This window comes from Ranitomeya variabilis, chromosome 1, assembly GCF_051348905.1.
Source record: "Ranitomeya variabilis isolate aRanVar5 chromosome 1, aRanVar5.hap1, whole genome shotgun sequence".
NCBI classification, from domain to species: Eukaryota; Metazoa; Chordata; class Amphibia; order Anura; family Dendrobatidae; genus Ranitomeya; species Ranitomeya variabilis.
This window is the reverse complement of record NC_135232.1, coordinates 780,233,723-780,251,189: the sequence shown is the minus strand read 5'-3', so window position 1 is coordinate 780,251,189 and position 17,467 is coordinate 780,233,723. Positions and strand designations below refer to the sequence as shown.

At 43.4% G+C, this 17,467-nt stretch overlaps 1 protein-coding gene across 21 annotated transcripts in view; it reads right to left on the bottom strand.

Annotated features, from left to right (window-relative positions):
• The window catches only part of ADGRL3 (adhesion G protein-coupled receptor L3), a 1,249,649-nt gene that overhangs the window by 422,395 nt on the left and 809,787 nt on the right, over positions 1–17,467 (bottom strand). The gene's annotated exons all lie outside the window — the stretch shown is intronic.

Genomic DNA, 17,467 nt, shown 5'->3' with positions numbered 1-17,467 from the left:
CCCGCAAAAAACAAGACCTCACATGACTCTGTGGACCAAAATATGGAAAAATTATAGGTCTCAAAATGTGGAGACGCAAAAACTTTTTTGCTATAAAAAGAGTCTTTTAGTGTGTGACAGCTGCCAATCATAAAAATCCGCTATAAAAAATGCTATAAAAGTAAATCAAACCCCCCTTTCATCACCCCCTTAGTTATGGAAAAATAATAAAATTAAAAAAATGTATTTATTTCCATTTTCCCATTAGGGTTAGGGCTAGGGTTAGGGCTAGGGTTATGGCTAGGGCTAGGGTTAGGGAGTAGGGCTAGGGTTAGGGTTAGGGCTAGGGTTAGGGTTTGGGCTAGGGTTGGAGCTAAAGTTAGGGTTAGGGTTGGGGCTAAAGTTAGGGTTAGGGCTAAAGTTAGGGTTAGGGCTAAAGTTAGGGTTGGGGCTAAAGTTAGGGTCAGGGTTTGGATTACACTTACGGTTGGGATTAGGGTTGGGATTAGAGTTAGGGGTGTGTCAGGGTTAAGGGTGTCGTTAGGGTTACCATTGGGATTAGGGTTAGGAGTAGTGTTGAGCATTCCGATACCGCATGTATCGGGTATCGGCCGATATTTGCGGTATCGGAATTCCGATACCGAGTTCCGATATTTTTGTGATATCGGAAATCGGAATCGGAAGTTCCCAGTGTATGGTTCCCAGGGTCTGGAGGAGATGAAACTCTCCTTCAGGCCCTGGGATCCATATTCATGTGTAAAATAAAGAATAAAAATAAAAAATAGGGATATACTCACCCTCTGACGCGCCCTGGTTGTAACCGCTGCAACCGGCAGCCTCCGTTCCTAAGAATGAGTGAGTGTAGGGCCTGCGATGACGTCGCGGCTTGTGATTGGTCGCGTGAGCGGTCACATGAGCGGTCACGCGACCAATCACAAGCCGCGATGTCATCGAAGGTCCTTAACTCGGCATTCTTAGGAACGGAGTCACCGCTAAGAGCAGGGGCCGCCGGAGGGGTGAGTATATCAATATTTTTTATTTTTATTCTTTATTTTATACATGAATATGGATCCCAGGGCCTGAAGGAGAGTTTCCTCTCCTTCAGACCCTGGGAACCATTCCGATATTTTGTGTCCCATAGATATGCATTGGTATCGGGTATCGGTATCGACGAGATCCGATATTTTGCCGGTATCGGCCGATCCAATCCGATACCGATACCTTTGCATATCGGAAGGTATCGCTCAACACTAGTTAGGAGTGTGTTTGGATTAGGGTTTCAGTTAGAATTGGGGAGTTTCCACAGTTTAGGCACATCAGGGGCTCTCCAAACGCGACATGGCGTCCGATCTCAATTCCAGCCAATTCTGCGTTGAAAAAGTAAAACAGTGCTCCTTCCCTTCCGAGCTCTTCCGTGCGCCCAAACAGGGGTTTACCCCCACATATGGGATATCAGCGTACTTGGGACAAATTTTACAACAAATTTTGGGGTCCAAGTTCTCTTGTTACCCTTGGGAAAATAAAAATTTGGGGGGCTAAAAATCATTTTTCTGGGAAAAAAAAGATTTTTTATTTTCACGGCTCTGCGTTGTAAACTGTAGTGAGACACTTGGGGACTCAAAGCTCTCAAACCACATCTAGATAAGTTCCTTAGGGGGTCTACTTTCCAAAATGGTGTCACTTGTGGGGGGTTTTAATGTTTAGGCACATCAGGGGCTCTCCAAACGCTACATGGTGTCCAACCTCAATTCCAGTCAATTTTGCATTGAAAAGTCAAACGGCGCTCCTTCCCTTCCGAGCTCTGCCATGCACCCAAACAGTGGTTTACCCCCACATATGGGGTATCAGCGTACTCAGGACAAATTGTACAACAACTTTTGGGGTCCATTTTCTCCTGTTACCCTTGGTAAAATAAAACAAATTGGAGCTGAAATAAATTTTGTGTGAAAAAAAGTTAAATCTTCATTTTTATTTAAACATTCCAAAAATTCCTGTGAAACACCTGAAGGGTTAATAAACTTCTTGAATGTGGTTTTGAGCACCTTGAGGGGTGCAGTTTTTAGAATGGTGTCACACTTGGGTATTTTCTATCATATAGACCCCTCAAAATGACTTCAAATGAGATGTGGTCCCTAAAAAATAATGGTGTTGTAAAAATGAGAAATTGCTGGTCAACTTTTAACCCTTACAACTCCCTAACAAAAAAAAATTTGGTTCCAAAATTGTGCTGATGTAAAGTAGACATATGGGAAATGTTACCTATTAAGTATTTTGTGTGACATATCTCTGTGATTTAAGGGCATACAAATTCAAATTTGGAAAATTGCGAAATTTTCACAAATAAACGCAAGTTATATCGAAGAAATTTTACCACTATAATGAAGTACAATATGTCACGAGTAGTGTTGAGCGATACCGTCCGATACTTGAAAGTATCGGTATCGGAAAGTATCGGCCGATACCGGCAAAGTATCGGATCCAATCCGATACCGATACCCGATACCAATACAAGTCAATGGGACTCAAGTATCGGACGGTATTCCTGATGGTTCCCAGGGTCTGAAGGAGAGGAAACTCTCCTTCAGGCCCTGGGAACCATATTAATGTGTAAAAGAAAGAATTAAAATAAAAAATATTGCTATACTCACCTGTCCGACGCAGCCGGGACCTCAGCGAGGGAACCGGCAGCGTTGTTTGTTTAAAATTCGCGCTTTTACTTGGTTACGTGAGGTCCCGGCTTGTGATTGGTCAGGGCGGCCATGTTGCCGGGACGCGGACCAATCACAGCAAGCCGTGACGAAATTACGTCACGGCTTGCTGTGATTGGTCCGCGTCCCGGCAACATGGCCGCCATTAACCAATCACAAGCCGTGACGTCACGGGAGGCTGGACATGCGCGTATTTTGAAAAGCGCGCGTGTCCAGCCTCCAGTGACGTCCCGGCTTGTGATTGGTTAATGGCGGCCATGTTGCCGGGACGTCACTGGAGGCTGGACACGCGCGCTTTTCAAAATACGCGCATGTCCAGCCTCCCGTGACGTCCCGGCTTGTGATTGGTTAATGGCGGCCATGTTGCCGGGACGTCACTGGAGGCTGGACACGCGCGCTTTTCAAAATACGCGCATGTCCAGCCTCCCGTGACGTCCCGGCTTGTGATTGGTTAATGGCGGCCATGTTGCCGGGACGTCACTGGAGGCTGGACACGCGCGCTTTTCAAAATACGCGCATGTCCAGCCTCCCGTGACGTCCCGGCTTGTGATTGGTTAATGGCGGCCATGTTGCCGGGACGTCACTGGAGGCTGGACACGCGCGCTTTTCAAAATACGCGCATGTCCAGCCTCCCGTGACGTCACGGCTTGTGATTGGTTAATGGCGGCCATGTTGCCGGGACGCGGACCAATCACAGCAAGCCGTGACGTAATTTCGTCACGGCTTGCTGTGATTGGTCCGCGTCCCGGCAACATGGCCGCCCTGACCAATCACAAGCCGGGACTTCACGTAACCAAGTAAAAGCGCGAAATTTAAACAAACAACGCTGCCGGTTCCCTCGCTGAGGTCCCGGCTGCGTCGGACAGGTGAGTATAGCGATATTTTTTATTTTAATTCTCTTTTTTACACATTATTACATTAATGTTGTTGCGATACCCGATACCCGATACCACAAAAGTATCGGATCTCGGTATCGGAAATTCCGATACAGCAAGTATCGGCCGATACCCGATACTTGCAGTATCGGAATGCTCAACACTAGTCACGAGAAAACATTGTCAGAATCGCCAAGATCCGTTGAAGCATTCCAGAGTTATAACCTCATAAAGGGACAGTGGTCAGAATTGTAAAAATCGGCCCGGTCATTAACGTGCAAACCACCCTCGGGGCTTAAGGAGTTAAATGGAAAATCATGCTTTTTTTTTGCGGTCGCCGATAAACGGTTAATTACTGGTGATCACAACCCGGGGGTCGGTAAAAAACCGACCCGAATCATGTTCTCTGGGGTATCAGCTACCCCCAGCAGCCGAGACCCCAGGGAAAATCCAACTCTGGGAGGCGCTATACACTTTTTCCACAGTGCCGTTTATTAACGGCGCTGTGGTTTAAGTACCCTTAACTACCGCCGTTAAAAGGCGTATCAGCAGTCGTTAAGGGGCTAAAGAGTACCCATTGTTTAAATTTCTATTTTATAAATCAATGATGGGGATGGTGGGGGAGGAGTAAATTATGGAGGTAGTGGAATGGGCGATGATGGGGTGGTGGGGGGAAGGCAATGATGGAGGTGGGAGAGAAGGCAATGATGGTGGTAATGGAAAAGACAATGATGGGAGTGGTGGGGAAAGAGGCAATGAATGGGGGTGGTGAAAGAGAAGGCTGTGATGGAGAGGGCAATGATGGGTGGTAAGTGAGAATGCAATGATGGTGGTCATGGAAAGGACAATAATGGTGGTGGTGGAAAGGGCAATAATGGGGGTGGCGGGGGAGGAGGAAATTATGGAGGTAATGGAAAGAACAATGAAGGAGTGGTGTGGGAGAATGCAATGATTGTGGTGGTGGAAAGGACAATGATGGTGGTGGTGGAAAGGGCAATAATGGGTGTGGGAAGAGGAAATGATGGAGGTGGTGGAATGGGCAATGATGGGAGTGGTGGGGGAAAAGACAATGATGAGGTGGTTGGGGAGGAGGAAATGATGGAGGTGGTGGAATGGGCAATGATATGGGGTGGTGGGGGAGAAAGCAATGATAGTGGTGGTGGAGAGGGCAATGATGGACTTGGTGATGAGGGCAATAATGGGGTGGGGGAGAGAACAATAATGGGATTTGTGGGGAGAATTTCAGTGGGGATGGGGGATTTATTAAGTGTGGGGAGAATTGGAGAGGGGATGGGGTGTTTAATTTGTGTGGGGAGAATTGGAGTGGGGATGGGGGGATTTATTGTGGGTGGGGAGAATTGGAGTGGGGATGGGGGATTTATTATGTGTGGGGAGAATTGGAGTGGGGATGGGGTTATTTATTGTATGGGAAGATTTGTCATGGGATGGGGCGCTTTAATGTGTGGAGGAGATTTGAGGATACAAAATGAAGAGCAAAGGGGAGATGGGGTGCATGTATGAGGAAACAGTACAGGGGAATGGGGGGCATGTATAAGGAAACAGTAGGGGGGATGGGGGGCATGTATGAGGAAACAGTATGGTGGAATGGGGGGCATGTATGAGGAAACAGTATGGGGGAATAAGGGCATGTATGAGGAAACAGTACTGGGGAATGAGAAGCATGTATGAGGAAACGATATGGGGGAATGGGGGCATATATGCGGAAACAGTAAGGGGGATGGGTGCACACAGCATGGGGAGCAAATAGGGGAATGTATGCTGACACAGTATGAGTAGCGATGTGAAAAATTTATGTGGACAGAGTACGGATATACCGTATATACTCGAGTATAAGCCGAGATTTTCAGCCCATTTTTTCAGGCTGAAAGTGCCTCTCTCGGCTTATACTCAAGTCATTGTCCCAGGGAGGTCGGCGGCAGAGAAAGAATGGCGGCTGTGTCATACTCACCTGCTCCTGGCGAGGTTCCTGCATCTCCAGTCTCTGGGTGCTGACAGCTTCTTCCTGCGTTGAGCGGTCACATGGTACCGCTCATTACAGTAATGAATATGGACCCAACTCCACTCCCATAGGGGTGGAGCCGCATATTCATTACTGTAATGAGCGGTAACAGTGACCACTCAATGCTGGAGGAAGCTGTCAGTGCCCGGAGACCGGAGATGCAGGGACCACGCCAGGAGCAGGTGAGTATAATGGGGAGGGGGAGTACTGCATGATATTCACCTTTACTCGTTCGGGGCGCCACTCCGTCTTCCATGTCCTCTGCTGTCACGCTCAGGTCAGAGGGTGCAATGACGTGGTTAGTGCGCGCCCTCTGCCTGAACGTCAGTGAAGGACGCGGAAGACACAGCGGCGCCGGAATGAGGACCAGTGAGTATTGCAAGTGCCGGGGGCCTGAGTGACGAGAGGTGAGTATGTGATTTTTTTTCTTTTTTAATCGCAGCAACAGCATATGGGTCAAATATCTCTATGGAGCATCTTATGGGGCCATATTCAACATTTGTGCAGCATTATCCTTCGGATCCTTCAGATGGAACCTGAAAACCCATCTCTTTAGGAAAGCCTACAGCCTGCACTGACCCCGCTGCCTCCTCATCACTACCAGAGATACTGCCTCACCAACACCGGAGCTCCTGCAACCCTCAACCTATTGTCTCCTACCCCATAATCCTGTAGAATGTAAGCCCGCAAGTGAAGGGTCCTCGCCCCTCTGTATCAGTCTGTCATTGTTAGTTCGTTTACGGGAAGTGATATCTGTAACTTGTATGTAACCCATTCTCATGTACAGCACCATGAAATCAATGGTGCTATATAAATAAATAATAATTATATAGGGTAAATATCTTTATGGAGCATCTTATGGGGCCATATTCAATGTTTGTGCAGCATTATATGGGGCAAATATCTATATGGAGCATCTTATGGGGCCATAATCAACGTTTGTGCAGCATTATATGGGGCAAATATCTTTATGGAGCATCTTATGGGGCCATAACCAATGTTTGTGCAGCACTATATGGGGCAAATATCTCTATGGAGCATCTTATGGGGCCATAATCAACATTTGTGCAGCATTATATGGGGCAAATGTCTCTATGGAGCATCTTATGGGGCCCTTATTAACCTTTATGCAGTACTGTATGGGGCAAATGTGTCTATGGAGCACCTTATGGGGCCATTATTAACCTTTGTGCAGCATTATATGGGGCATATTTTTATATGGAGCATCTTATGGGGCCCATCATGAACTGTATGGAGCATTATATGGGGTGTATTTTGCATGGAGCATCTTATGGGGCCCACCATGAACTGTATGGAGCATTATATGGGGCTCCTGATTCAATATGGATATTCAAAAACACTTAACCTACTGATATCTCAATTAATTTTACTTTTATTGGTACCTATTTTTATTTTTTAAATTTACCGGTAGCTGATGCATTTTCCACCCTAGGCTTATACTTGAGTAATAAAGTTTTCCCAGTTTTTCATGGCAAAATTACAGGGGTCGGCTTATACTCGGGTCGGCTTATACTCAAGTATATACGGTAAATGTTATTTTTGATACTAATTCTCATGTTTTTATTTATGTTAGGAGCATTAAAGGGATTGTCCAGGCTTGTGATGAGTCTGAAGTCCGCAGTGCGCACTGCACGCTGTCAGGATTCCCTTGTGCCGGCGATTTACATACATGCGGTCACGTGCTGACTAGACATGTGTGGCCTCACTCAATGAAAATGAGCTGAGTGAGGCCGGCCACGTCTAGTCGGAATGTGGTCAGAGGTATACCAATCACATGCTTGTGCTGACATGACCGTCCACCGGCAAGGGAGAATCCTAAAAGTGTGCAGTAAATTCCTTGTAAGAATTCAGAAGCCTGCAATGTCCGGATTCAGCTCTGCAGGTTCCAGTAGTCATCACATGGACACTTCACTCATGTGCAATTTTCATACTTATGGTCCTGTGGCAACGAGCTTCTCTTCCTGCTTCTCTAAGTTTTTCACTGAACATTGAGAGCATTAGGGAGAGGAGCTCATCGGTACATGACTAAGTGTTCAAATCGCATATGTCCTTGGGGGGGGGGGGCCGCCAAACTGAATTCTTGCTTGAAACCCTAGATACACCTCTGCAGACACTACATATACCGATTCTTCAGTATTCTATGGCTTTCTCTATCTCTATGGCTAAGCTGTGAGCTTTAATGCCATCTCGCCATCAAAAAATTCACCACAGAATGGCTGCTGCATTCTCTGCCCCTGCTTTTACTTAATAGCACAATAATGTAAAGTTGAACATATTGAACATAAAATGAATGCCCTTAAATGGAACTCAACAAGTTATCATGTCACTACGACCTTGACACCATATGGATATTTCGTTTACAAACCATGAATCCTAAGGGACTAAACAAACAATTGACTTTTTCTTCCTTCCTTTAGATGTAGATATTTAATAGGGTTTGATAGAATAGGGACAGCTGCCGTCGAGTGGGGACACCAGTGTGCAGGTTATAGGGTGCCAACCTCCGAGATAGGCAGGGATATACAGGTCCTTCTCAAAAAATTAGCATATAGTGTAAAATGTCATTATTTACCATAATGTAATGATTACAATTAAACTTTCATATATTATAGATTCATTATCCACCAACTGAAATTTGTCAGGTCTTTTATTGTTTTAATACTGATGATTTTGGCATACAACTCCTGATAACCCAAAAAACCTGTCTCAATAAATTAGCATATTTCACCCGTCCAATCAAATAAAAGTGTTTTTTAATAACAAACAAAAAAACCATCAAATAATAATGTTCAGTTATGCACTCAATACTTGGTCGGGAATCCTTTGGCAGAAATGACTGCTTCAATGCGGCGTGGCATGGAGGCAATCAGCCTGTGACACTGCTGAGATGTTATGGAGGCCCAGGATGCTTCAATAGCGGCCTTAAGCTCATCCAGAGTGTTGGGTCTTGCGTCTCTCAACTTTCTCTTCACAATATCCCACAGATTCTCTATGGGGTTCAGGTCAGGAGAGTTGGCAGGCCAATTGAGCACAGTAATACCATGGTCAGTAAACCATTTACCAGTGGTTTTGGCACTGTGAGCAGGTGCCAGGTCATGCTGAAAAATGAAATCTTCATCTCCATAAAGCATTTCAGCCGATGGAAGCATGAAGTGCTCCAAAATCTCCTGATAGCTAGCTGCATTGACCCTGCCCTTGATGAAACACAGTGGACCAACACCAGCAGCTGACATGGCACCCCACACCATCACTGACTGTGGGTACTTGACACTGGACTTCAGGCATTTTGGCATTTCCTTCTCCCCAGTCTTCCTCCAGACTCTGGCACCTTGATTTCCGAATGACATGCAAAATTTAGCAACAGTCCAGTGCTGCTTCTCTGTAGCCCAGGTCAGGCGCTTCTGCCGCTGTTTATGGTTCAAAAGTGGCTTTACCTGGGGAATGCGGCACCTGTAGCCCATTTCCAGCACACGCCTGTGCACGGTGGCTCTGGATGTTTCCACACCAGACTCAGTCCACTGCTTCCTCAGGTTCCCCAAGGTCTGGAATCGGTCCTTCTCCACAATCTTCCTCAGGGTACGGTCACCTCTTCTCGTTGTACAGCGTTTTCTGCCACATTGTTTCCTTCCAACAGACTTACCATTGAGGTGCCTTGATACAGCACTCTGGGAACAGCCTATTTGTTGAGAAATTTCTTTCTGGGTCTTACCCTCTTGCTTGAGGGTGTCAATGATGGCCTTCTTGACATCTGTCAGGTCGCTAGTCTTACCCATGATGGGGGTTTTGAGTAATGAACCAGGCAGGGAGTTTTTAAAAGCCTCAGGTATCTTTAGCATGTGTTTAGAGTTAATTAGTTGATTCAGAAGATTAGGGTAATAGGTCATTTAGAGAACCTTTTCTTGATATGCTAATTTATTGAGACAGGTTTTTTGGGTTATCAGGAGTTGTATGCCAAAATCATCAGTATTAAAACAATGAAAGACCTGACAAATTTCAGTTGGTGGATAATGAATCTATAATATATGAAAGTTTAATTGTAATCATTACATTATGGTAAATAATGAAATTTTACACTATATGCTAATTTTTTGAGAAGGACCTGTAATAGTCAGGTTCTTGATAGGGATAGATTATAGTTCACCCTTTTCTGTCTTTCCTATCTTTTGTTACTATTATTTCAAGGAGGTTTGTCGTGTCATTTGTTCCCATTACTCTAGTTGACAATTCCACCATTTGTAATGATTTCATGCCACTGAACTACAGATCCCCTATATAACGGTATTGGTATAAATAGATCCCTCATCAACATCTTCATCATTGTCCATTGGGCTAAACTATTATTCTCCTAGATTAAGAGGATGAATGTATTTGATGTGTGAATATTCTGCTAATTTGTCATAATAACGTCTTGATCATTGGGGTGTAAAAAGAATAATGTGTGGATTTTTGATTACCTGCAAACATTCTTTTAAGGGCAACTGACAAGCTCTGAGACAACTTGCATAATTTATCCTAAGATGGAGTGGTATGATTTATCATCCATTCAATAGGCAGAACAACAGGCTCTTTTAGGGACCATTATGTCATTGCTATGTGTCCGATGAATAGACAAGAGCCACATGAGAGTTACGTCATAGTAAAATATTAATCACAGGACGTTACATATGTTATATGCTTATGGAAATATATACCACGGTTGCATAAGAGGTTATTCTTTAAAGGGAACCTATCACCCCGTTTTTTTCGGTATGAGATAAAAATACTGTTAAATAGGGCCTGAGCTGTGCATTACAATAGTGTAGTTTGTGGACCCCGATTCCCCACCTATGCTGCCGAAATACGTTACCAAAGTAGTCATTTTCGCCTGTCAATCAGGCTGGTCAGGTCGGATGGGCGTGGCTTCTTCCCCCAGATATTGCGTAGTTTTCCGTTGGTGGCGTAGTGGTGTGCGCATGTCCAAGGTCCCCAATCCTGCACGGGGGGGTGAAAATAGCAGCGATGTCCGTTATTCCATTGGTGGTCGGTGGGCGCGGCCATCTTCCTTTGGCCGCGCGTGCGCAGAAGCGGCGCTCTGCTGGCCGCGGCTTCAGGAAAATGGCCGCGGGATGCCGCGCGTGCGCAGATGGAGATCGCGGCGGCCATTTTCCTGAAGCCGCGGCCAGCAGAGCGCCGCTTCTGCGCACGCGCGGCCAAAGGAAGATGGCCGCGCCCACCGACCACCAATGGAATAACGGACATCGCTGCTATTTTCACCCCCCCGTGCAGGATTGGGGACGTTGGACATGCGCACACCACTACGCCACCAACGGAAAACTACGCAATATCTGGGGGAAGAAGCCATGCCCATCCGACCTGACCAGCCTGATTGACAGGCGAAAATGACTACTTTGGTAACGTATTTCGGCAGCATAGGTGGGGAATCGGGGTCCACAAACTACACTATTGTAATGCACAGCTCAGGCCATATTTAACAGTATTTTTATCTCATACCGAAAAAAACGGGGTGATAGGTTCCCTTTAACTGTGATGATTTGAAATATATTGAATATATAAACAGGCGACCCACAAATGAGAATAGAGATCACAAGTGACAATTGAGTACTTTGTCATAGTGATATAAACAGACTACATAGAGAACATAGACTAAATATTGTGCAAGCACTCTCTGGTAGTACTGTAGAGTATATGGCGGTATTTTGCATCTTGTAATTTTATTTGCACCATTTATATTTGCACGAGCACATTAATGCACGCTCTTTATACAAGGTTTTTAAAAATTAATAAAGGTTAAGTTTTATTTTATTGGGATATTTTATTATCCCATTTTGCTCATGAATATTCTTGTACTTGTTTTGGGTAACAAGCCCTCGCTGATTTATTATTGTGGAGCTGGTAGTGACCATACCAGGGTATATACAGTTATATGAAAAAGTTTGGGCACCCCTATTAATCTTCAGCTTAATATTTTTTAAAAATTGTTTTTTTTTGCAACAGCTATTTCAGTTTCATATATCTAATAACTGTTGGACACAGTAATGTTTCTGCCTTGAAATGAGGTTTATTGTACTAACAGAAAATGTGCAATCTGCATTCAAACAAAATTTGACAGCTGCATAAGTATGGGCACCCTTATCATTTTCTTGTTTTAAATACTCCTACCTACTTTTTACTGACTTACTAAAGCACTTTTTTTGGTTTTGTAACCTCATTGAGCTTTGAACTTGATAGCCAGGTGTATGCAATCATGAGAAAAGCTACTTAAAGTGGCCACTTGCAAGTTGTTCTCCTGTTTGAATCTCCTCTGAAGAGTGGCATCATGGGCTCCTCAAAACAACTGTCAAATTACCTGAAAACAAAGATTATTCAATATAGTTGTTCAGGGGAAGGAGCCAAAAAGCTGTCTAAGAGATTTATCCAGTCAATTTCCACTGTGAGGAACATAGTAAGGAAATGGAAGAACACAGGTACAGTTCCTGTTAAGGCCAGAAGTGGCAGGCCAAGAAAAACATCGGAAAGGCAGAGAAGAAGAATGGTGAGATCAATCAAGGACAATCCTCAGACCACCTCCAGAAAGCTGCAGCATCAACTTGCTGCAGATGGTGTCACTGTGCATCGGTCAACTATACAACGCACTTTGCACAAGGAGAAGCTGTATGGGAGAGTGATGCGAAAGAAGCCGTTTCTGCAAGCACGCCACAAACAGAGTCAGCTGAGGTATGCAAAAGCACATTTGGAGAAGCCAATTTCTTTTTGGAAGAAGGTCCTGTGGACTGATGAAACCAATATTGAGTTATTTGGTCATACAAAAAGGCGTTATGCATGGCGGCAAAAAAACACAGCATTCCAAGAAAAACACTTGCTACCCACAGTAAAATTTGGTGGAGGTTCCATCATGCTTTGGGGCTGTGTGGCCAATGCCGGCACCGGGAATCTTGTTAAAGTTGAGGGACACATGGATTCCTCTCAGTATCAGCAGATTCTTGACAATAATGTTCACGAATCAGTGACAAAGTTGAAGTTACTCAGGGGATGGATCTTTCAGCAAGACAATGATCCAAAACACCGCTCCAAATCTACTCAGGCATTCATGCAGAGGAACAATTACACTGTTCTGGAATGGCCATCCCAGTCCCCAGACCTGAATATCATTGAACATCTGTGGGATCATTTGAAGAGGGCTGTCCATGCTCGGCGACCATCAAACTTAACTGAACTGGAATTGTTTTGTAAAGAGGAATGGTCAAAAATACCTTCATCCAGGATCCAGGAACTCATTAAAAGCTACAGGAAGTGACTAGAGGCTGTTATTTTTGCAAAAGAAGGATCTACTAAATATTACTGTCACTTTTCTGGTGAGGTGCCCATACTTATGCACCTGTCAAATTTTGTTTGAATGCTGATTGCACATTTTCTGTTTCTACAATAAACCTCATTTCAAGGCAGAAACATTACTGTGTCCAACAGTTATTAGATATATGAAACTGAAATAGCTGTTGCAAAAAAAACAATTTTTATAAAACATTAAGCTTAAGATTAATAGGGGTGCCCAAACTTTTTCATATAACTGTACATACACTACCATTCCAAAGTTTAGGGTCACCCAGAGAATTTTGTGTTTTCCATGAAAACTCATACTTTTAATAATCAAATGAGTTGCCAAATGAATTGAAAAGCTAGTCCAGACATTGACAAGGTTCGAAAAAAAGATTTTTATTTGAAATAATAATTTTCTCCTTCACACTTTGCTTTCGTCAAAGAATGTTCTCTTTGCAGCAATTACTGCATTGCAGACCTTTGGCATTCTAGCAGTTAATTTGCTGAATTTCACCATGCTTCCAGAGACCCTTCCCACAAGTTGGTTTGGCTTGATGGGCACTTTTTGCACACCATACGGTCAAGCTGCTCCCACAACAGCTCAATGGAGTTGAGATCTGGTGACTGCGCTGGCCACTCCATTACAGATAGAATACCAGCTGCCTGCTTCTTCCCTAAATAGTTCTTGCATAATTTGGAGGTGTGCTTTGGCTCATTGTCCTGTTGTAGGATGTAATTGGCTCCAATCAAGCGCTGTCCACAGGGTATGGCATGGCATTGCAAAATGGAGTGATAGCCTTCCTTATTCAATATCTCTTTTACCTTGTACAAATCTCCAACTTTACCAGCACCAAAGCAACCACAGACCATCACATTACCTCCACCATGCTTGACAGATGGCGTCAGACACTCTTCCAGCATCTTTTTAGTTGTTCTGCATCTCACAAATGTTCTGTGTGATCCAAACACCTCAAACTTGGATTAGTCTGTCCATAACACTTTTTTTCCAATCTTCCTCTGTCCAATGTCTGTGTTCTTTTGCCCATATTAATCTTTTTTTTTTATTAGCCAGTCTCAGATATGGCTTTTTCTTTGTTACTCTGCCCTGAAGGCCAGCATCCTAGAGTTGCCTCTTCACTGTAGATGTTGACACTGGTGTTTTGTGTGTACTATTTAATGAAGCTGCCAGTTGAGAACCTGTGAGGTATCTGTTGTGAATTCTGCTCTTGGGCTCCCTCCGGTGGTTGTAAGTGGTAGCGCTGCTGTCTCTGATTCGCAGCATTTATCAGGTGTGTTCACTTTTTGCAATTTTGACTGGGCTATTTAGTCTTGCTTCACCCTTTAGTCAGTGCCAGTTGTCCATTGTTCCTGGAGGATTCACATCTCTGCCTGGTCTCTTCTGCTTTGCAGTTCATTTCAACAAAGATAAGTTCTGGCCTTGATTTTTGCTGTCCACATGCTGTGGCCTTATTGTTTAGTTCTTTTCCATGTTTTTGTCTTGTCCAGCTTGGTCTATATAAGGATTTGTTTAGCCAAGCTGGTATCTCTGGAGATGCAGATATACCCTCCATATCTTTAGTTAGCTGTGGAGATTTTGTATTTTCTGTGGTGGATATTTTCTAGTGTTTTAATACTGACCGCATAGTACTCTGTCCTATCCTTTCTATTTAGCTAGAAGTGGCCTCCTTTGCTAAATTCTCATTTCAGTCTGTGTATGTTTTTTCCCTCTCCTCTCACAGTCAATATTTGTGGGGGGCTGTCTATCCTTTGGGGATTTTCTCTGAGGCAAGATAGTTTTCCCTTTTCTATCTCTAGGGGTAATTAGTCCTCCGGCTGTGTCGAGATGTCTAGGGAGCGCTAGGTACATTCCACGGCTACTTCTAGTTGCGGTGTTAAGTTCAGGGTCTGCGGTCAGTACAGGTACCACCTTCTCCAGAGTACGTCTCATGCTGCACTTAGGCCACCAGATCATAACAGGTATCGATTTCTCAAACTACAGACTCTAATGTACGTGTCTTGTTGCTCGGTTGTGCAGCATGGCCTCCCACTTCTCTTTCTACTCTGGTTAGAACCTGTTTGTGCTCTCCTCTGAAGGGAGTGGTACACACCGTTGTAGGAAATCTTCAGTTTCTTGGCAATTTCTCGCATGGAATAGCCTTCATTTCTAAGAACAAAAATAGACTGTCGAGGTTCACATGAAAGTTCTTTTTTTTTATGGCCATTTTGAGAGTTTAATGGAACCAACAAATGTAATGCTCCAGATTCTCAACTAGCTCAGGTTTATAGGCTTTCTAATCAGCCAAACTGTTTTCAGCTGTGCTAACATACTTGCACAAGGGTTTTCAAGTATATTCTAACCATCCATTAGCCTTCTTACACAGTTAGCAAACACAAAGTACCATAAGAACACTGGAGTGATGGTTGTTGGAAATGGGCCTCTATATACCTACTGTATGAAGATATTGCGATACAAACCAGACGTTTGCAACTAGCATAGTCATTTACCACATTAACAATGTATAGAGTGCATTTCTGAATCATTTAATATTAGCTTCATTGGAAAAAAACTGTGCTTTTCTTTCAAAAATAAGGAAATTTCTAAGTGACCCTAAACTTTTGAATGGTAGTGTATATTCGATGAGTTGGAATTGGAGGTGTATATATATACTGTATATATATATATATAAATATCATACGCTCACTGTTAGTTCTCCAATAACAAGCCTAGTATTGGAAGTAGCACCGTGGTCTCGTCCATCACTTGTCAGACAATTGAGTATTTGTCCTGACGATTGGAAGCTGAAGAGGGATCCCCACGGCTGTGATGTTTGACACTTAGTGGCAGCGGTGGGAGCTGTGTGACCCTGCTGGCTGTTATCTTTGACAAACGCTATTCAGCACCAGAGAATACACTCATATTTTGGTCAATAGTTTGCATCATTACTTGCAATTCTTTGTGATAGTTGCTCTTTGTTACTTGTAAATATAAAGTCTGAATGAAACTTGGTCCATTAGTCAATATAAGGTCTGAATAAATCATGATACTGATTGCAGTTGATAATTATAATACATAACACACGTATTGATCATTTATTGTATGTGGCTTGGGTGTGTATGTCTTTCTGCAGTAGCTGTATCAATTACTGCAAACCCAAACCAAAATCACCGGAATAGGATAGTTGTGGAAATCTCTGCAACAAATCTGTTGCACGTGAATATATCTGCTATAAAATGTAATTGTAATATCTATAAGCCATTTCATAGTGGATAGTGAATATTGAAGAAAGACTATTACCTCCACAAGACCCCGATGCAAGGGCACCCCCATGATGTGAACAGGTAATTAAAAAGGATTGTTTGATGGATCGGAGACCAGGCAGGTCTGACAAAGGAATTTTGGGATACAATAGATTTATGGCAGGTAGAAATAGCCTATTACCACTAGCCTCAGCTTGAGCAAAGAACAAACAAATTATTTTGGGCTCCATTGTTTTATTCCAGTTATTAATAATGTTTTTTATGAACAGCAAGGGTCCTACAGTTATGAAATATATATTTTTGACGTCATGGTGAACGTAGCATACTGTCTTGCATTGTTAGGCAGTTGCAGCAGCGCATCCAGACTAATATCAGACAATAACACCAGACTAATAATATGGTTGATGCTATCCATGCCATGTTTCCCATCTATAGAAAGGCGAAATCATGATAGGAAATATTATGTTGATATCTCACGCCTGGGACCTCCAGGGACGAAGATATCGTGGAATTGGGGAATCCCATAATTTTCTGAAGACCAGCCACATCCCATGACCAGCCATGTCATGAGTCACCGGAGAGGAGGTTTGTGGGCGTGTCTTGTGTTGATAAAAGAAAATACCAAACTATGAACATTGTCACTCCTGAAAGACACAATGCGATGTGATTCTGTACCATTAGCCCCAAAAAACGAGCAGCTTCCCTTCATGAAAGACAGAGCCAACCCTGTAACATCAGGTTTAGTACATTTCATCTGTTTATAATTTTTATTTTATGTAATTGTTTATACTGCATTGTTTTGTCCATTCTGTAATATCTTTGTTTATTTTTATAAATACTGCCTACTTTTTGGATTAAATATATAATATATATTGCACCCCTTAAGCAATATGGTATCTGTAACTTGTGCCCAATCAACCTGCATAAACAATTGGTGATGGCAGATAGTTCATTTTGTTATTGTGGAGTTGGCAGTGACTATTCAGGGGTATATATATATATATATATATATATATATATATATATATATATATATATACACTCACTGGCCACTTTATTAGGTACACCTGTCCAACTTCTTGTTAACACTTAATTTCTAATCAGCCAATCACATGGCGGCAACTCAGTGCATTTAGGCATGTAGACATGGTCAAGACAATCTCCTGCAGTTCAAACCGAGCATCAGTATGGGGAAGAAAGGTGATTTGAGTGCCTTTGAACGTGGCATGGTTGTTGGTGCCAGAAGGGCTGGTCTGAGTATTTCAGAAACTGCTGATCTACTGGGATTTTCA